Genomic DNA, 21,365 nt, shown 5'->3' with positions numbered 1-21,365 from the left:
AGATCTTTTTAATAATACATAACATTATATATTTTAAATAATTTAATATAGTAATAATAGTAATATAGCATTTGGTAAATTCAGTGTTGTGCTTTAATTAGGTTTTAAATTTTAATTTAACATTTAATTTGGTTAAATTAGTTTGATTTAAATGAGGTTTTATTAAAAAAATATCTTAATTTAATGTGTTAACTTCTGCAGCCACACAAATACACTTTTTTTCCTTATCAAATGTGACCCTGGACCACAAAACCAGTCATAAGCAGCTCAGGTATGTTTGTAGAAATAGCTAAAAACACACTGTATAAGTCAAAATTATAGATTTTCTTTTATGCCATAAATCTTTAGGATATTAAGTAAAGATCATGTTCGATGAAGATATTTTGTAAATATATCACAAATTTATGATTAGTAAGTAATATGCATTGCTAAGATGTTCAGCTTTAAAGGTGATTTTCTCAATATTTAGATTTTTTGCACCCTCAGATTCCAGATTTTCAAATAGTTGTATCTCAGTCAAATATTGTCCTGTCAAACCATACATCAATGGAAAGCTTATTTATTCAGCTTTCTGATGCAAATCTCAATTTAAACTGACCCTTATGACTGGTTTTGTAGTCCAGGGTCACAAATACACTTTTTTTCCTTCTCAAATTTTCAGCAGATCCTTTAGCACCCCCTTGTGGTCCCTGGACCCCAATTTGAAATTGAATTTGCATACATTGTTCTCTATGGTAAAAATCAATTAATTTCACTAATGTTTAGAACTAATTTCTAAAGCAAACTTACACTGCTAAAGAAGAAACATATATGCTGGGGACTAATTCGAAATGAATGGTTGGTTTGATATTTCAGTGTCGTAGTGACGTAAAAGTACACTCATTATTCACCATTCAGGAAAATGTGACACTGAATATCCTTCATTGAAAAACCAACATAAAATGCGTCACTGAATAATAGTTCCTTGAGCACAAAGCAAAGGGTGTCATTAGGTGTCATTACCAGTTACAGTCATTGATTTGTTGCTTTTTCATACCTGGTCTTAGGTCAGCTCTCAAACACTGTGCTGCAGATGCACTTTTGAAAGTGCGCTCCTTTGAAAAGTCATTACATTTGTAAGAAAACCAAGATGGGTATGACCCCCTTGGCAAAAAAGAGCTTCTGGAAACTGCCCCATCCATCATAATTACACCTATTGGGCAGCACTAAAGAAGACGGGGGGAGCGAGCCCCTTTTCTGACCTGGCACGGATTTGGAGAATGGGAAGACTGAAATTGAACTAAAATCCCTTTGGGGGGAAATAGAGGGATTAGGAATGTTTGAAGAAGTCCCTGTTAAAGCGACAACTAGATTTTACAATGCTTTTGGGACATTGTCTGGGTATTATCTCCATAGCATCCATCCAACTTTCTTGATTGATACCCTACCAGCCATTTACACCTTCATTTTCTTCCTTTCAAGACAAGTGTGTTAATGGCAGAAGCTATTTTAAAAAAATGTTGGTAAATTTAAAATGCTTGCATGTGAAATAGCTGAAACAGTGTCAGTGAATTGCAGGAATTAGCTTTGTTAAATCAGAGTGAATCACAATAGACACATATTTTTGAAAGCAGTTGCTCCACACTGGCCTGCCAAAATGAAGCAATTACTTTTTGCACTTGTTTGTTATATAAGCCATAGTAGCCAGGAAACACCGCTGAGGGTAATCAATCAATTAACGTGCAAGAATTCACATTACTGTTCAAAAACACTGTGGTGCAACACAAAATGTATAATTAGTCAGAAACATATGGCTGCATCATGCATGACTTTGCTTAGCTGAGTTTACCATATTCAATGCCTCTATACAAAAAAAGTATATGAAATGTTTATGCACACTTTTTTTGGATGCATATGAGTTTATGTCTTCATCTGAACAGATTTGAAGAAATTTAGCATAACATCTATTGCTCACCAATGGATCCTCTGCAGAGAATGGGTGCCGTCAGAAAAAGAGTCCAAACAGCTCATAAAATCGTATGGATTATTGTTATGTTTTATCAACATTTTTTAACTCTCATTCTGATGGCACCCATTCACTGAAGATGATCCATTGGTGAGCAAGTGATGAAATGCTAAATTTCTCCAAATCTGTTCAGATGAAAACACAAACTCTTCTGTGGCCTGTAATTTGTTGGTGAACTATTCATTTTTTTCAGTTGATATAACTGTGTATCTTATATCTGCTTCTTTTATACTTAGCAATATTTGTTGAACAACAAATGACAAATGTGTTCACCTGTCCTGCTCTGTCCTGTTTCAGCTTACTCCAGTTAACTGAATATACACAATCCATTAGAAAAACCAATGCATTCATGCTCTGACACCTGAATGTTTTCCAAGGCGGTCTGTCCTATCAGGCAAAGTTATGAGCCAGTGTTCCTGTAGTTCAAACAAGGGCAATGTACTAGCAACAGCATGTTTCCAAGGAATGCATGAACTGATAAACCTTATACTTTGAATCCAATGTAAGTCGCTTTGGATAAAAGCGTGTGCTAAATATAAATGTGAATGTAAATGCAACAGCAAGACAGCAGGTTTGAGGAAGTGCATGAACTGTATAACTCAGACGCAATGCAAGTCTGTTTGGATGAAATTCCACATAAATGCATAAATACCTATATTTCATCACCCTGTTTTTATGTGCATTTTGAAGTATTGCATCGGAAATGAGTGATGACCTTATTAAAAAAAAGTTTTTTTGACGATGCAAAAAAGAGTTACTGTGAATACTAGGAGATGGAAACGCATTTGTCAAATAACTTATCACGTAGCAAATATTAAACCTAACTAAATGGCTGTTTTCCGCTGATGGTGTCTTTCCGTTTTTTATTTACTGTTAGTATAGGTTACCAATATCCACTCAAACAATTTGATTTTCATTCCGCTCGAACAATTTAATGGAAACGCACCTAATTCGCATTTGTTTACTTTTTTTAATGAACTTTGAAAATATTCACTTCACATTTGGATGGAAGCCCAGCTAATCTATAGGTGTGCTTGCATTACAGATTTGCGCAAAACTTTTGTGATATTCTATAAATGACATAAATAACTCAATAAAGTCGATAAAAAACTGTTGCGAGATGACGGCATTTCCATTAACCAACGTTATGCGACTTAGAAATTTTTCCTCTCGCAAGTCATGGCGATGGAAGTTGGTAGGTTTACGTATGTTGCAGCCACCACACTAGCCATTAATTTTAATTGTAGGAGACGTAGACATCTATCTTTACAGAAGCAATGCGGAGAGCCGCTTCTAAACTGAAACGAGCCGTGGCACGCCTGGTATAAACACAAGCATTGACTAGAGTGGCAGTGATCAGCTCCGCACACTTGTGCATTGTAAATAAGAGGCTATCCAAGCTTTAATGGCAAGGAAAGCCTCTTATTCAAGCATTGTGTAGTCAATACTTGTTTAAGTGGCTACATATGATGTGTTTTTTGAGGTTGTAGTGACTTTTGAGTATGCAAGGTGACCTGTAAATGAGAAACTGAAAAACCTGAAAAACCACCTTATGCAAGCAGAAAAGCTTTTTTTGTGATATATGGGAGTTTCTGCGAAATTGACATGCTTTCATTAGGCTTAATTTCAATTAAGAAACGCCACTTTGAATGAAAATCCCCTAATTCACAAAAAAGTTTTTAAGCTCAGTTGAGGTGGTTTTTGACTGAGGGTTGATAAGAAGAAGTTGGGAGTTGGAAACATGTTTGCTGAATAAATTCCTTTATGCACATCAAAAAAGTCATGTGACTTTGCGCTACGAGGTACAGCATAACCTGACTAATCACAGACCGATCTTGTTGCACAGCATCTGAAATGTTATGGTCATTCTGAAATGCCTGAGCAAAGTCTGTCGTCAAAGTATTTTTGTATACGTTTCGTCTGCTCTCTCTGAGGCGCAAGTTATTTATTATACATAAAAATTATAATATTTAGTGGATTCTCCTACTTTTGTAAGTGATATTTAGTGCCAGTTTATCAGGAAGTGATGATTTTGTTCTTTTTGACCCGTTGAATGGAAAAAGTGCTCATTCGCAAATGTTTTATGCGATACTCAAATTTTTCGCATATGTTAAATTCGCAACCTAGGATGGAAACCCGGGATGTTGTGAGTCTCAAGCCACGGACAAAAACAATATTATTTAAAGATAAACAACAACAACAAAAAATTAATTTAGCAAATTAAAATAATCATCTACCAACATATTCCACAAAGATTGGTGGCAAGTAAAAGCAATTGACCCTAGTAAAAAGTAATAGATTTAAAATGCATTTATCGCTTGAGACTATAAAATGGTATAAAAATGATGAAAATTTTGTAATTAAACTTTATTTGAAGTACTACTAGTGCACAATGCACATTTCTTAATATTAATATTAAGCCTAAAATATATTTTAATGTCACTATCGATGAGGATTGTATGATCTTTAAATAATATTGGTCTTTAAATGCGAAATATTTAAAGTGTACCTAAAGTATACTTCAATTAGTTCCACTTTAGCACAATAAAATATACTTAAGTATATCTTTAGTTGGACTTCAGCACTACTTCGGCACAATTAAAGTGCATTAAGTACAAATTTAGCTGTTCCAATTTAAATATACCAGTTTAGTACACTAAAAGTACAATTGCAGTGAATTTTATTAAGTACATAACATGTAAATGTATCTGTAATATACTTAGCATGAAATAAATGTATTTTAAATACATTTTAGTATATTTATTTTTTACTAGTGGAGGTTGACAAAAAATAACAGATAAAAAAATTAATAATAATATATTAATTAGTGATATATTAAGTGCACAATGGGAAACCAATTAGTACAATTTAGTCATAAATTTATTATACTTAATGCAACCACTTTGAATATACCTCTAGTTGGAACTCACTAAACAAATAAAGTTTAGTAGAAATTACTGTGGCAAGTAAGACATGCTGGCATGTCTTCAACACAACCAACATTTCCTGAAAATGCTAATACATGCACTCCTACTCCTAATTGCAGATGCACGAAAGAGTAAAACTTGACTTGAATTTGCAATACGGTTACCCGTAAAAAGCTGTATTTAATTCAAACTAACTCCTTATATCCTCCCACACACCCAAAGGATTTTTAAATAAGCACATTTGTAAAGATGCACAAATATTTCCCATGTAAATAAGGCTAAATAAGGGAGAAAGTGAGTTGTTGAAAAGAAATCAGATTAAAGTAGCTGCCAAAAGTAGAAATCTTCTCACCTCATATGCATACGATGTATTACATCATGCGTTACCTCAAATGACTGAGCCATTAACAAAGGTATCATGTACTATAATCCATAATTTGACAGCCCGCATAGATTAATGAAAGCAATTGGCCCTGCTGTTTAAACCCTTATATGCGCTCACGAATTTTAATGCATTTTGCTGGTCAGGGTGATATAATGAGTACTCAGTATGGACCATTAGACATCAAAGCACACAAGGTTTGCAACCTATGCAACATTTCCAGTTGTTGAAAATGATTTGTTATAATAGCGCACCGCTGAAACCAAATCAAATCACGTGCAGCCTCTTTGAAGGTGTGATTACCCAACTACTACTGTTGGATTTGTTGTCATAGGTCAGTAAATATTGGAACATTAAACGGCCAAAGCAATTTCACAGGTTAATTGAAAGTTTACCGACATCGGCCTTTCTGCAATTTTATGTCCAGTTCTAGTTTATAATCACCTCCAAAATCTACTGTGATAACACTAATAACCGCTTTCACTCCAATATCATCTCCCTAAGGATTATCAGAGTCCTTGAGAAAGACACTCTCACTAGGAGGAGATCACATAATTAGATCTGTCTTTCTTAATGCATTCATGATATAGATGGCGTGAGGTGTTAAAACCATGTGCGCATAATCACCGACTGTGCTCCTTGGTGCCTTTTTAAATGGTTTATTTTCTTTCGTGTTCTTGCTTTCTGCCTTCTCCCATATGGCGGCATCGATTAGGTGGCATTTGTGAGTCAATAGATTGCTATAGATTTGAATGATTGCTGTGTGGCTCTCTTAGCCGCTGCTCCATCACGTTGCCTGAAACCGCTGGGCCTTGTTTCTAGGTGACATGGAATCAATATGCACTTCACACTACAGCTTTCCAGAGCTGTTTGTTTGTCATCAGTTAGTTCGCTTGGTGTGAAAGCGGTATTTCAAACTAGATTGTGGAATGGTGGAACTGGTATGCACACTAGTTCATCCTAAATCATAAAAATGGCATTGTTGTATTGTATTTCTCCTTGAGGCTGAATCATTTTGCATTCACTCTTTAATTTTATGCACTACCTCATATCACTGTAGATAGATTAATAATACGGTCCCAATATAATACAGACAATCTCTTTCTGGCAGATTGTCATTTGGCAGCACTGGATTGGCGCTCCTCCTGTTTTGTGTCAGCTTTTTCCTGAGGCCTATATATCTTGACAAACTAATGATCCAATTATGTGTCTGTCTCAAAAATCTACAGTTTTTTTTAATTCTAGATTGTGTCAATCACAGAATCATCTTTTATGGCTTTAAAGGAATAGCTCACCCAAAAATTCCTGACAATACACTCTCCCTTAGGCCATTTAAGAGCTTGATGAGTTTGTTTCTTCATCAAAACAGATTTGGAGAAATTTAGCATTATATTACTTGCTCATCAATGAATCCTCTGTAGTGAATGAATGGGTGCCGTCAGAATGACAGCCAATAAAAACATCACAATAATCCACACAGTCTAGCCAATTCCAGTCTAAATATCCATAGTCCATTTTTCCAGTGAAAAAAAACATTGCCTATTGTTTTAATTCATTCTGAATGCACTACCAGTCAAAAGTTTTTGAACAGTAAGACTTTAAATGTTTTTTTAAAAAGTCTCTTCTGCTCACCAAGCCTACATTTATTTGATCCAAAGTACAGCAAACACATTAACATTTTGAAATATTTTCATTATTTAAATAACTGTTCTATTTAAATATATTTTAAAATGTAATTTATTCCTGTGAGTTTACATGATCTTTCAGAAATCATTTATTAATGTGATGTTGAAAACAGCTGAGTAGAAGTTTTTTTAGGTTTCTCTGGTACATAGAAAGTTTAGAAGAACAGCATTTATCTGATATAGAAATCTTTTGTAACATTATAAATGTCTTTATTATCACTAGTGTTGGGTTCGAGTCCACCTAAGTCGAGTCCAAGTCGAGTCCGAGTCTTTAACCATTCGAGTCCGAGTCGAGTCCGAGTCCAAAATGGGCCGAGTCAGACTCAAGTCCGAGTCCAAATGATTCGAGTCCGAGTCCAACGAAACACTACTGTTTGTCAGTATCTTAACCTGGTTTTAACCTTTACAACTAGAATAAGGCAATGCCAATTTAAATGTAACAAAAGCAAACCTCTATTGCATATTGCCATTTTGATTTTTGATTTCACACCATCTCATAATTAGTGCCCTGCTCAGCAAACTTAAAGTCATGTAACAGAAGTTATAGCTTATGTATTGTGACATATTTCAGAGTGAAATAGCATTTAGAATGTGAAAAATTATAGGGCAGGACAGAACTTGACTTTATTTGTTGTTATATAGTAAATGTATAAATTCAATTGGGTGGGTAGGAAGCTTAGTGAATGAGACCAGAGGAGCAGAGAAAGCACCTCTTATCTCTGTGGCTGTGTTTTGGGTTTTATATGACGAATGGTTAGACCTTAGATAGGGTAGATGGCATTTAATTTTTTTTTTCTTGGATGAAAATGAGGCTTTGAGGGTTAATGACAGTTTTTAATTAGCAGTCTACGGAAGCCATGGAATAAAAGAGTAAAAAAAGTACATTTGAGTTTATATTTAAAAATTTCACGATTCCGAGATTATATCTCACAATTCTGATAAGAAAAGTCATTCTCCCTTTTCCCTTTTCAGCTCAAAATTATTGAGTTTATATCCGACACTTCTGGCATTTTTTCCCCTCATAACTGACAAACTCACTACTGTTGAGGTAAATTGAGTTATAAAGTCTGAAATACAACTTAAGAACGACATTTAAAAAAAATTTGAATTGTGAGATGGAATAAATGTAATATGACGCAGCAGGCCCGGCTCCAAGGGGGGGCCAGGGTGGGCCTGGCCCACCCAATCAGAAGCCTGGCCCACCCGAGCCCCACACTACAGCTAATCACAAAATTGGTACGATATTCAGTTGAGCTCCATATTTTTTTCTTACCACCCGCACCCGCAAACATTCTAATATTGTATATAATTTTCGCACTTTCAATATGCAGGGTATTGAAATCGCTTTTAAATGAGCGCTCACGCTGTTTACTTTTACTTTCGATTTTGCGATAACGCGCACTCTGTGTAGAGGGAGCAGCGCATCTTATAATAGATATTTGTCAGTGAACACAAGATTGAGCAGCAAATCCTCTAGCATGGACTTTTTGTAGACATCTCTCCTTACTTTCGACCCGTGATCAGTCAAAAGGTCATTGCACATTGAGTTTCAGAGGCAGTGTGTAAACTCGATTAACATAACCTGAGGTCGTATTTATTTTTTAACGTGCGAAAATTTCATACTCATGTGTGCAATGACATTAACTCCAGCAGCTCGTGTTGGATGCAGGGTTGCCAAGTCCGCGTTTTTTCACCACGGAATAGGTCTACTTTTAAACTGTTGCCGTGGGTTGATTTCCCCCACTGGTTTAAAGGTTTGAAATATTGCAGAAATTAAATTTCAATAAATTGCCTGTATTTAAAAATGTTGCGGTGCTGGATGTTAGGTTTTGTGATGGCTACGGGTAGGAAGCCTTTGAGCTGTGCATATGATCAATGTGCACAACTGTAAATTGTGTATTTAAGATATGGAAATGACATAAGTTATGATAGTTGGGATATGGTCAGTGCACTATTTTGGGTTGTTCTTGGCTGGCCATTGGGCTAGTTATGTCATATAGACTTGGTAACTCTGTTGTCAGATGTGTTCAGTTTAGAATTGTAGGTTACATTTTCCAACTGCAGTAAATTATTTTTATTTCTATAAAAATGCAAAATGACAGTGAAGGTGCTGCAGCGGTGGTCAAGTAATGTAATCAGCATAGAACCAAACACAGTGTAACACCAACTACACCAAATGGAAAAAAATGTATGCACTTAAATAATACTTGCTCTGTTTTCAAACACTAATTTTATACTTAATATACAAAAAATTATTTAGTACTTAAGATAATTTTAGGAACATCTATAGTGTACAAAATTTTGATATTTTGAGACACTAATGTGCTTTTTGAACAAAAATGTGCTTTATCTCTCTATTAAATTAATGTATGTAGTTATGTATTATGACTTGTACTACACCTACCCCCCCCCCCCCCAAAAAAAAATCATACCCCCGGCCCACCTTGAATATCCCTCGGCCCACCCTGCAGCTCATATCTGGAGCCGGGCCTGTGACGCAGTCTGCTGCAGCAGGTTTAAGCTGCTGTCGCTTTAAGAACGGACGCACAGGTCATATATTTTGACACATCTGTATTTCTCCCAACTGTCCAAATTAACTCAAGACAAAACCGACTGTATTTACATGAATACTCTCCAAGATGGTGCATTTTGACATTATTTTTCGTGTAAGTGTGTAGCAATAACATGCAATAGAATGCTTAATTCAGCATTCACATGCTGACTGAGAGGCGCTTTCGGTGAGCCCGCTTTGGGTGTGTGTATGCAAAGAAACCAGCTGGCTTTCAAGTACTGGCAAGACTTTTAAACACGTGTGAATACTGAATGTCACTTTCGAAATAATGCATCGAGTCAGTAAAATTTCCATCAACTGTCCCTGGACTCGGCTGGACTTGGCTATAATTCCCGAGTTCGAAAAGCTTGAGTCCGAGTCAAGTCCGAGTCAAAATGCATCCAAGTCCGTGACAATAAAAATTAAACAATAAAAATTGTACTCGAGTCCGAGTACAAGTCCGAGTACCCCAATTCTAATTATCACTTTTGATCAATTTAAAGCATCCTTGCCAAATAAAAATACCACTTTTCTATAATTTTTTTCACAAAAAAAAAAAACTATACCAACTCCAAGACTTAGAATGATATAGTGTTATATGTTACAAAAGCTTTTTTTATTTCAGATAAATGCTGATCTATGGATATTTCTATTCATCAAAGAATCCTGAAAAAAAATTACTCCGATGTTTTAAATTTGGATAATAATAATGATAATAAATTTTTCTTGAACAGCAAATCAGCATATTAGCCTGATTTCTGAAGGATCATGTGACACTGAAGACTAGAGTAATGATGCTGAAAATGTAGCTTTGATCACAGAAATAAATTACATTTTAAAATTTTGTATGAAGTTATTTTAAATAGTAAAAACATTTCAATACTAATTTTTACTGTTTGTGCTATACTTTGGATCAAATAAATGCAGGTTTGGTTAGCAGAAGAGACTTTCTTAAAAAACATTTTAAGTCTTAAGGTTCAAAAACTTCTGACTGGTGGTGTATTCAGAATTACTTAAAAATCTTTTTTAAATCTTTAAAACGACTGGTAGTTTATATCATGTAGATGGGTGTTTTATTTAACAGATAACCTAATCAACATTTAACACTAATTAGTTAAGTCTTTCACTTTACTGAGATTTTGCAAAGGATCCACAGATACCAAACTGACTTATGAAACCAGCATCATCAGACTCAAACACCCCAAAGGCCTAAATGAGTGGCAGCTTGGCATCACCCTCTGTCCGTTTAAGATGACTGAGGCAACTCTACAGCCAGGGGAAATTATGCAAATGTTATATTCCCATAAGTGAATCTTGTCATATCTGAATGTCAGTGCTGATGTATTACCTACTAAAGAATTTGAATATAATCATGCTATGAATCCAGATGGTACATTTTATTGTGGTTCAAGGCTTTATTTGGATTATTGATTATTTAAATCTCAATGTCTGACATCCTAAATCCTACAGTGATATCTTTATATGATCCACTCCCACTTCAGCTGAGATCTGAGGTATGCGTTAAAATGACAGCTGCTTAGAACCAGCTAATTTAACTCACATGTTCTGGACCTGCCCTGCTCTGTCTCTTTTCTGGGACTCTGTCTTTGATTCGTTCTCAGCTATCACATCTATCAATATTCATCCGTCTCCATTAATTGGCGTGTTTGGAGTTCTTCCTCCTAATTGTGACTTGCCATTTTATTTTGCTGAGTTAGTAGCTTTTCTCTCCTTACTAGCAAGGCGCTGTATCTTAATGCTTTGGAAAAGTCCCCACCCCCCCTCCCACACTCAGTGGATAAAAGACGCCTTATTTTTTGTTAAATTGGAAAGAGTTAAACATAGTCTTCGTGGGTCTATGGTTAAATTTTCAAGAATTTGGTTACCCTTTTTGGAGCATGTTAAGTCTCTGCGGCTAGATGGTATCTCGATTGATTGATGGATTGATTAATCATTCTGCACCACAATATTAGTATTCACTTAGGTAGGCACCATATAGGCACAGTATTTGCTGCAAGTAAAAATTATCTCCCACCCCTCTCTTTTTATTTATGTATTTTTATTTTTTATTTTCTCCTAATTTGTTATTCTGCCTACCCCCCTCACCTTACTGGACTAATTAATGTCTACTTTAAGTTTATGTTCGTATTGTTACATACAGTTTTTGTGTATAATATTGGACATTGTCATTTGAGTGAGGGTTAGTACGTGTTTTTATCACTGTCATTATTTGTTTTGTTTTTTTTTGTTGTTTTTTGTTTTTTGCCTGTTTTTGTATTTTTATTTTTATTTATTTTTTATTATTATTATTATATATATATATATTTTTTTTATTTCTTATTTTTTTGAAAATGTATTTTTTATTTGTATTGAGAAAATCTAATAAATAAATCATATATAAAAAAAAATGACAGCTGCTTTATTTTACATTCAAGGTCTTGTATATAATATCATTCAATCTGTTCCTACAGATAGCAATCTATAGTTTTGCAATGTGCATTCAATTACAAGATTTTTCACAGATTTTTCTAGGTCACATTCATGTAGTTAATAAATGATTTGTCTCAAAGCAAACTCTAGTAAAAGGAGACTGCTGTATATTGCTAATAATAAAACTCAGGCTCTGTTAAAATGCTACTGTCAGACTTAGACAGATTACAGAAATGCAGAGAACAGAACTCTGCGTGACTAACAGACAATGCAGATATGCTGGAGGCGGTTGTGCACACGATTCTCATTTCTAGTAATACAACGCACTAATGGCATTTACATCTGCTCATTTAGAATAGCTTTTATCCAGTGAGATTTGTAAACAAGTACTGCTGCAATGCAAGAGATTCGTTTAATACGTTCGATAACCACAGCTTTATGTAGGCATCACTTACCGTGACTTGTGTTGCTGCAGATAACTTTATAAAAGTCCGACCCCGGCAGGACTCGAACCTGCAATCTTCTGATCCGAAGTCAGACGCCATATCCATTAGGCCACGAGGTCTCTGACAACAAAAAAGAATGCTAATCAGTTACAGTGAAAGAGCATGGCCTTGTTCTTAAGACTGCTTCTAAAGAGATACAAAGACAGCGTTCTCACACGATACTTTTCTTTGCTCTGACATCTTATAATTTTTTTTTTCGAAAATGCCTATACACTGGTAGTATTTTTATTTTATTTATTTATCAGATGTCAATCGGATGTAGGCCTAACATATTTTTTCTGCAAATCCAAGTGTTCTATTTCAGTTTGTTGTACGATTCAGCTCAAACACAAAGTAGTTAGAACTTAACTATAACGTAACCCAAAGAGGGAAACTAGCTGCACGTTTTCAGGTTTAATAAAAACATATTTATCATTACCGTGTCAATAAAATTCTTTGTACACTCAAAAGCTCATGTGCTTATCGGTTGTCGAACAGTTCGTCCGAGAGAGTCGACTCTAGATTCATGAGTCAGTGACTCGTCAACTGCCCTGGAGTGGGTTTCCCAAAAGAAACTATGGTCGCAAACTTAATCATAGATGGCTAATGACGCTTTTTGGAAGCTCATCCCTGATTGGTTTTTGAACGAATCATTCATCTCGGTTTAAAAAGATTTGACTCAATGTGATCGTAGCAATGGACTTTGCTAGATACAAATAGATACAAATGGCAATTTTGTGGAAATGTTACCTTTTTTATTATCACCGGCCTCGTGGCCTAATGGATAAGGCGTCTGACTTCGAATCAGAAGATTGCAGGTTCGAGTCCTGCCGGGGTCGCAGTTTTAAAAGAATGATGAGTTGAATCATTCGCCTATCTCAACCTCATTGGGAGAATTCCACATGAATGTGAACATGAACATGAAGTACTCCTTGTACTCTTCTTACTTCAAAACCTGCTTACTTACGATTATGTTAAATTCCTTTCCTTGCGCTAATCAATATTAGCGCACCTTGAGTTTGGAAAATGCTGTCTTTAAAGCCACGCCGACTAAGATACAGTATTAGTAGGGGAGATCTGGGATGGTTAAATGGCGTAGCTGTTACCTTTGCAACACAAACAGAAAATGTGTGATGCCTTGACATAATCTTTTTACAAATATACACTGGAATGATTTTTTATTGAAATATCCCATGACAAACATATGCAATATATTTTTATTGCAATTTCGAGTGTTTGTTGTAGGATTCAGCTCATATAGGCATAAGTATTTAGAACTAAAATATAACCTAATTATTAGCCTAAACAAGATGGAAATGAACTTCAAAGTGTATATTATTTTTATGCATGTTTAAAAATATACATATTTATCATTCATTACCTTGTCAGTACAATTTTCCGTACACTCCAAACGCTCATGTGTTTAAAAACTTTGAACCAAGATGAATAATGGTGAACTAAGCTCATCCCTGATTGGTTTTTGAACGAATCGTTCATCTCGGTTTAAAAAGATTCCTCTCTATAGAACGATTCGGTGACTGTGGCAATGGACTTTGCTAGATACAAGATACTAGATGGCAATTTTGTGGAAATGCTACTTCTTCTACAGTAATCGGCCTCGTGGCCTAATGGATAAGGCGTCTGACTTCGGATCAGAAGATTGCAGGTTCGAGTCCTGCCGGGGTCGCAGTTTTAAAAGGTTGAGTTGAATCATTTGTCTATCTCAACCTCATTGGGAGAATTCCACATGAACATGAAGTAGAGTGAGCGGGGCACAACCAAACGCGGGGTTAATTGTAACACACGTGGTTCAAATATTTCCACACACGCTAGCATAACCAAATTTACGGTATTTACTAGTTGCCATAGCAACACTATGCAGAGCAAAAAGATCACCAAAATTCAAAAGCATTTTGAAGATATCGCTGAATATTTATTTTACCGTAGTAAAAGTACATTTCTGGCTGAAGTAAACTTTTCATTTCAGTTTTTAGTATTCATTTAAAGTTAGACAAAACAGTTATTATTTTAATCTCCAATTTGTTATTTATCAGTTTAGATAGTTTATTAATGCGTGACAAACCAGCAGAAGACACTAACCTGTATTAAACTCCAGTCGCGCAGATGGGGAACGTTGTAACACTGTGTTACAATATGCCCCGCTGTTATTAAACTATGCTATTCTGTGACATAAGCGGTGCAATTTACACTATTTACTTCTAAGGATTTTGATAAGAAACCACAAGAAACAGGTGAATAAAGGCTGACAATCAGTGTTCAATGTTCAGATGTTATTATTTCAAGAAATGTAAAGCATTTTGGCTCGTTTATGTGTGTCGTGTTCTATGAGAGCTGTAGTAATTTGGAATGTGATGTTCCAAGTAATTATTATTTTTGTTCTTAAAAGTAAACCAACCAAATGTTTATTTAGTGGGTAATATCTTTATGTTTATTGTTTTACTTAAAACACAGGTCCTGCGTGACGCACAGAAAAAATATTTATACCCGTATGCTCTAATGTTGTAGGAGAGCGCAATAAAGCTTGCTGCGTATGTTTGTATCTGCCATCACGTCTCAGTCTGATTGTTGTGCCATGGACAAGTTATCACAAGAGCTGTGTGTGGAGGGACGGGAGTGTTTTTCTGAATGTCTATATGTGTTTCATCTATTTGTCCACATTGTTTTGAACTACTGTACAGCTGTGTGTTGCGATCAGGGCCGTTCAAAGCATTGTTGCGATATGTTCATTGTCAAACTCCAAAATTAGACCATTTTTATTTTTTTAAAAAACGTCATTACTTCATTTGAAAAAGTTAACACATGTATTTTACTGACAAAATATTTTAGTTTGTTGTGTATATTTTTTTCATTCGATCAGATAACATTTTAAGCTGTCATATGGTCGTGTTACAACGTGTCCCTCAGATGTTACAATGTGCCCCATCTATGGGGCATGTTGTCACGTTTCACTTCCTTTCTTTTGAGGTAAATAACGAAAAGCGTATACACTGTAAATATGAAACAAAGCGATATATTTGTACTAGACAAGTGTGAAAATAATGTGGAAAAAAATTGTACTCTGAACCCCAAGTGGATTTACATAAACCGCGAAATTCACAAAGTGTTAGGTTGTGCCCCGCTCTCCCCCTACTAGTTGTACTCTTCTCACTTCAAAACCTGCTTACTGTCGATTATGTTAAGTTCCTTTCCTTGAGGTGATCAATATTAGTGCACCTTAAACTACAGCTAGGGATGTAAATTTTGCATTATGCATTTTTTTGTGAGTTAGGAAAACGCTGTCTTTGAAGCCACGCCCACTAAGATGCTGTTAGTATGGGAGATCAGGGATGGTTGTAACTTTTTTTTTTTTTTTTTTTTTTACATTTCAACCAATGCACTCAAAATGTGTTTCCAACTAGTTAAGTATCTGCAACTAAATGGCGTAGCTGTTACCTTTGCAACACAAACAAAAAATGTGTGATGCTCTGACATTTTATGTAATCCTTTTACAAATATAAACTGGAAGGTTTTTTAATTGAAATATCAGATGACAAACAGATGTAATATATTTTTATTGCAATTTGGAGTGTTTGTTGTATTATCAGCTCATAGGCATAAGTATTTAGAACTTAAATATAACCTAATCATTAGCCTAAACAAGATGGAAATGAACTTCAAAGTGCATATTATTTTTAAGCACGTTTAAAAATACATATATATATATTTATCATTAATTACCATTAATCAATATAGTTTCGTAATTCGTACACTCCAAATGCTCACGTGTTTATCGGTCGTTGAACAGTTGGCTCGAAAGAGTTCTAGATAAGTCGGTGACTCTGAACAGCTCTGGGGTGCGTTTCCCAAAAGTAACTAAGGTTACGTGGTTATCTATAGAGTTCACAGCTGGCTAATGAAGCTTTTGGGAAGCTCATCCCTGTTTGATTTCTGAATGAATCGTTCATCTCGGTTTAAAAAGATTCGACTCTACAGAACGATTCTGTGATTGTAGCAACGGATTTTGCTAGACACAAATAGATACAAATCACCTTTTTCTGAAAATGCTACTGCGTTTTGGAATCACTGGTCTCGTGGCCTAATGGATAAGGCGTCTGACTTCGAATCAGAAGATTGCAGGTTCGAGTCCTGCCGGGGTCGTAGTTTTAAAAGGATGAGTTGAATCATTCGCCTATAGCTACTACCCACTCAATCTCATTTGGAGAATTCTTGAACGTAAGTACTCGTTGTACTCTCCTCACTTCAAAATCACTTCGATATTAGAGCACCTTCGTTACAGTAGCACCCTCTTCCGGTAGTGCAATTTCTGTGTTAATGGACAGCTAACAGTACGATATACGATCCGCGTTTCTCAAACTACAGCTAGGGATGTAAATGTGCATTAAGCATTGTTGTTAAGTTTGGAAAACGCTGTCTTTAAAGCCACGCCCACTAAGATACAGTATTAGGAAAGATCGGGGATGGTTGTAACTTTTTTACATTTCTGTTTTATGTTGAAGTTCTTTTAAACCACTGCGCTTAAAATGTGTTTCTAATTAGTTACAAGTGTCTGCTATTAAATGGCCTAGCTGTTATCGTTGCAGCACAAACAAAAAATGTGTGATGCATTGACAAAATCCTTTTACAAATATACACTGGAATGTTTTTTTTTTTTTATTGAAATATCAGATGACAAACAGATGTAATATATTTTTATTGCAATTTCGAGTGTTTGTTGTAGGATTCAGCTCATATAGGCATAAGTATTTAGAACTAAAATATAACCTAATTATTAGCCTAAACAAGATGGAAATGAACTTCAAGGTGTATATTATTTTTAAGCACGTTTAAAAAATATATATATTTATCATTAAAGATTCAACTCTACAGAACGATTCTGTGATTGTAGCAACGGGACTTTGCTAGATGCAAATAGATTCAAATCACCTTTTTCTGAACATGCTGAAAACTGCATTTAAAATCACCGGCCTCGTGGCCTAATGGATAAGGCGTCTGACTTCGAATCAGAAGATTGCAGGTTCGAGTCCTGCCGGGGTCGCAGTTTTAAAAGAATGATGAGTTGAATCATTCGCCTATCTCAACCTCATTGGGAGAATTCCACATGAATGTGAACATGAAAATGAAGTACTCCTTGTACTCTTCTTACTTCAAAACCTGCTTACTTACGATTATGTTAAATTCCTTTCCTTGCGCTAATCAATATTAGCGCACCTTGAGTTTGGAAAATGCTGTCTTTAAAGCCACGCCGACTAAGATACAGTATTAGTAGGGGAGATCTGGGATGGTTAAATGGCGTAGCTGTTACCTTTGCAACACAAACAGAAAATGTGTGATGCCTTGACATAATCTTTTTACAAATACACACTGGAATGATTTTTTCTTGAAATATCCCATGACAAACATATGTAATATATTTTTATTGCAATTTCGAGTGTTTGTTGTAGGATTCAGCTCATATAGGCATAAGTATTTAGAACTAAAATATAACCTAATTATTAGCCTAAACAAGATGGAAATGAACTTCAAAGTGTATATTATTTTTATGCACGTTTAAAAATATACATATTTATCATTCATTACCTCGTCAGTACAATTTTCCGTACACTCCAAACGCTCATGTGTTTAAAAACTTTGAACCAAGATGAATAATGGTGAACTAAGCTCATCCCTGATTGGTTTTTGAACGAATCGTTCATCTCGGTTTAAAAAGATTCCTCTCTATAGAACGATTCGGTGACTGTGGCAATGGACTTTGCTAGATACAAGATACTAGATGGCAATTTTGTGGAAATGCTACTTATTCTACAGTAATCGGCCTCGTGGCCTAATGGATAAGGCGTCTGACTTCGGATCAGAAGATTGCAGGTTCGAGTCCTGCCGGGGTCGCAGTTTTAAAAGGTTGAGTTGAATCATTTGTCTATCTCAACCTCATTGGGAGAATTCCACATGAACATGAAGTAGAGTGAGCGGGGCACAACCAAACGCGGGGTTAATTGTAACACACGTGGTTCAAATATTTCCACACACGCTAGCAAAATAGCTAACCAAATTTACTATTTACTAGTTGCCATAGCAACACTATGCAGAGCAAAAAGATCACCAAAATTCAAAAGCATTTTGAAGATATCGCTGCATATTTATTTTACCGTAGTAAAAGTACATTTCTGGCTGAAGTAAACTTTTCATTTCAGTTTTTAGTATTCATTTAAAGTTAGACAAAACTGCTATTATTTTAATCTCCAATTTGTTATTTATCAGTTTAGATAGTTTATTAATGCTTGACAAACCAGCAGAAGACACTAACCTGTATTAAACTCCAGTCGCGCAGATGGGGAACGTTGTAACACTGTGTTACAATATGCCCCGCTGTTATTAAACTATGCTATTCTATGACATAAGCGGTGCAATTTACACTATTTACTTCTAAGGATTTTGATAAGAAACCACAAGAAACAGGTGAATAAAGGCTGACAATCAGTGTTCAATGTTCAGATGTTATTATTTCAAGAAATGTAAAGCATTTTGGCTCGTTTATGTGTGTCGTGTTCTATGAGAGCTGTAGTAATTTGGAATGTGATGTTCCAAGTAATTATTATTTTTGTTCTTAAAAGTAAACCAACCAAATGTTTATTTAGTGGGTAATATCTTTATGTTTATTGTTTTACTTAAAACACAGGTCCTGCGTGACGCACAGAAAAAATGTTATACCCGTATGCTCTAATGTTGTAGGAGAGCGCAATAAAGCTTGCTGCGTATGTTTGTATCTGCCATCACGTCTCAGTCTGATTGTTGTGCCATGGACAAGTTATCACAAGAGCTGTGTGTGGAGGGACGGGAGTGTTTTTCTGAATGTCTTTATGTGTTTCATCTATTTGTCCACATTGTTTTGAACTACTGTACAGCTGTGTGTTGCGATCAGGGCCGTTCAAAGCATCGTTGCGATATGTTCATTGTCAAACTCCAAAATTAGACCATTTTTATTTATTTTTTAAAAAAACGTCATTACTTCATTTGAAAAAGTTAACACATGTATTTTACTGACAAAATATTTTAGTTTGTTGTGTATATTTTTTTCATTCGATCAGATAACATTTTAAGCTGTAATATGGTCGTGTTACAACGTGTCCCTCAGATGTTACATGTTGTCACGTTTCACTTCCTTTCTTTTGAGGTAAATAACGAAAAGCGTATACACTGTAAATATGAAACAAAGCGATATATTTGTACTAGACAAGTGTGAAAATAATGTTGAAAAAAATTGTACTCTGAACCCCAAGTGGATTTACATAAACCGCGAAATTCACAAAGTGTTAGGTTGTGCCCCGCTCTCCCCCTACTAGTTGTACTCTTCTCACTTCAAAACCTGCTTACTGTCGATTATGTTAAGTTCCTTTCCTTGAGGTGATCAATATTAGTGCACCTTAAACTACAGCTAGGGATGTAAATTTTGCATTATGCATTTTTTTTGTAAGTTAGGAAAACGCTGTCTTTGAAGCCACGCCCACTAAGATGCTATTAGTATGGGAGATCGGGGATGGTTGTAACTTTTTTTTTTTTTTTTTTACATTTCAACCAATGCACTCAAAATGCGTTTCCAACTAGTTAAGTGTCTGCAATTAAATGGCATAGCTGTTACCTTTGCAACACAAACAAAAAATGTGTGATGCTCTGACATTTTATGTAATCCTTTTACAAACATAAACTGGTAGGTTTTTTAATTGAAATATCAGATGACAAACAGATGTAATATATTTTTATTGCAATTTGGAGTGTTTGTTGTAGGATTCAGCTCATATAGGCATAAGTATTTAGAACTAAAATATAACCTAATCATTAGCCTAAACAAGATGGAAATGAACTTCAAGGTGTATATCATTTTTAAGCACGTTTAAAAAATATATATATTTATCATTAAAGATTCAACTCTACAGAACGATTCTGTGATTGTAGCAACGGGACTTTGCTAGATGCAAATAGATACAAATCACCTTTTTCTGAAAATTCTGAAAACTGCATTTAAAATCACCGGCCTCGTGGCCTAATGGATAAGGCGTCTGACTTCGAATCAGAAGATTGCAGGTTCGAGTCCTGCCGGGGTCGTAGTTTTAAAAGGATGAGTTGAATCATTCGCCTATAGCTACTACCCACTCAATCTCATTTGGAGAATTCTTGAACGTAAGTACTCGTTGTACTCTCCTCACTTCAAAATCACTTCGATATTAGAGCACCTTCGTTACAGTAGCACCCTCTTCCGGTAGTGCAATTTCTGTGTTAATGGACAGCTAACAGTACGATATACGATCCGCGTTTCTCAAACTACAGCTAGGGATGTAAATGTGCATTAAGCATTGTTGTTAAGTTTGGAAAACGCTGTCTTTAAAGCCACGCCCACTAAGATACAGTATTAGGAAAGATCGGGGATGGTTGTAACTTTTTTACATTTCTGTTTTATGTTGAAGTTCTTTTAAACCACTGCGCTTAAAATGTGTTTCTAATTAGTTACAAGTGTCTGCTATTAAATGGCCTAGCTGTTATCGTTGCAGCACAAACAAAAAATGTGTGATGCATTGACAAAATCCTTTTACAAATATACACTGGAATGTTTTTTTTTTTTTATTGAAATATCAGATGACAAACAGATGTAATATATTTTTATTGCAATTTCGAGTGTTTGTTGTAGGATTCAGCTCATATAGGCATAAGTATTTAGAACTAAAATATAACCTAATTATTAGCCTAAACAAGATGGAAATGAACTTCAAGGTGTATATTATTTTTAAGCACGTTTAAAAAATATATATATTTATCATTAAAGATTCAACTCTACAGAACGATTCTGTGATTGTAGCAACGGGACTTTGCTAGATGCAAATAGATACAAA

At 35.3% G+C, this 21,365-nt stretch overlaps 7 non-coding genes across 7 annotated transcripts; 6 read left to right on the top strand and 1 right to left on the bottom strand.

Moving 5' to 3' along the window:
* Positions 1 to 12,472: 12,472 nt before the first annotated feature.
* trnar-ucg (transfer RNA arginine (anticodon UCG)) lies at positions 12,473 to 12,545 on the bottom strand. The gene has a single exon. It is a non-coding gene; the product is annotated as a tRNA-Arg (tRNA).
* A 686-nt stretch (positions 12,546 to 13,231) lies between these two features.
* On the top strand, positions 13,232 to 13,304 carry trnar-ucg (transfer RNA arginine (anticodon UCG)). The gene has a single exon. It is a non-coding gene; the product is annotated as a tRNA-Arg (tRNA).
* A 775-nt stretch (positions 13,305 to 14,079) lies between these two features.
* trnar-ucg (transfer RNA arginine (anticodon UCG)) lies at positions 14,080 to 14,152 on the top strand. Its single transcript has one exon. It is a non-coding gene; the product is annotated as a tRNA-Arg (tRNA).
* Positions 14,153 to 16,550: 2,398 nt separating this feature from the next.
* On the top strand, positions 16,551 to 16,623 carry trnar-ucg (transfer RNA arginine (anticodon UCG)). The gene has a single exon. It is a non-coding gene; the product is annotated as a tRNA-Arg (tRNA).
* An 825-nt stretch (positions 16,624 to 17,448) lies between these two features.
* On the top strand, positions 17,449 to 17,521 carry trnar-ucg (transfer RNA arginine (anticodon UCG)). The gene has a single exon. It is a non-coding gene; the product is annotated as a tRNA-Arg (tRNA).
* A 775-nt stretch (positions 17,522 to 18,296) lies between these two features.
* trnar-ucg (transfer RNA arginine (anticodon UCG)) lies at positions 18,297 to 18,369 on the top strand. The gene has a single exon. It is a non-coding gene; the product is annotated as a tRNA-Arg (tRNA).
* A 2,141-nt stretch (positions 18,370 to 20,510) lies between these two features.
* trnar-ucg (transfer RNA arginine (anticodon UCG)) lies at positions 20,511 to 20,583 on the top strand. Its single transcript has one exon. It is a non-coding gene; the product is annotated as a tRNA-Arg (tRNA).
* The last annotated feature ends 782 nt before the right edge of the window (positions 20,584 to 21,365 follow it).

The sequence above is a fragment of the Garra rufa genome, chromosome 3 (assembly GCF_049309525.1).
Source record: "Garra rufa chromosome 3, GarRuf1.0, whole genome shotgun sequence".
Lineage (NCBI taxonomy): Eukaryota > Metazoa > Chordata > Actinopteri > Cypriniformes > Cyprinidae > Garra > Garra rufa.
The sequence above is the reverse complement of the archived record's forward strand: the minus strand, read 5'-3'. Positions and strand labels throughout refer to the sequence as shown.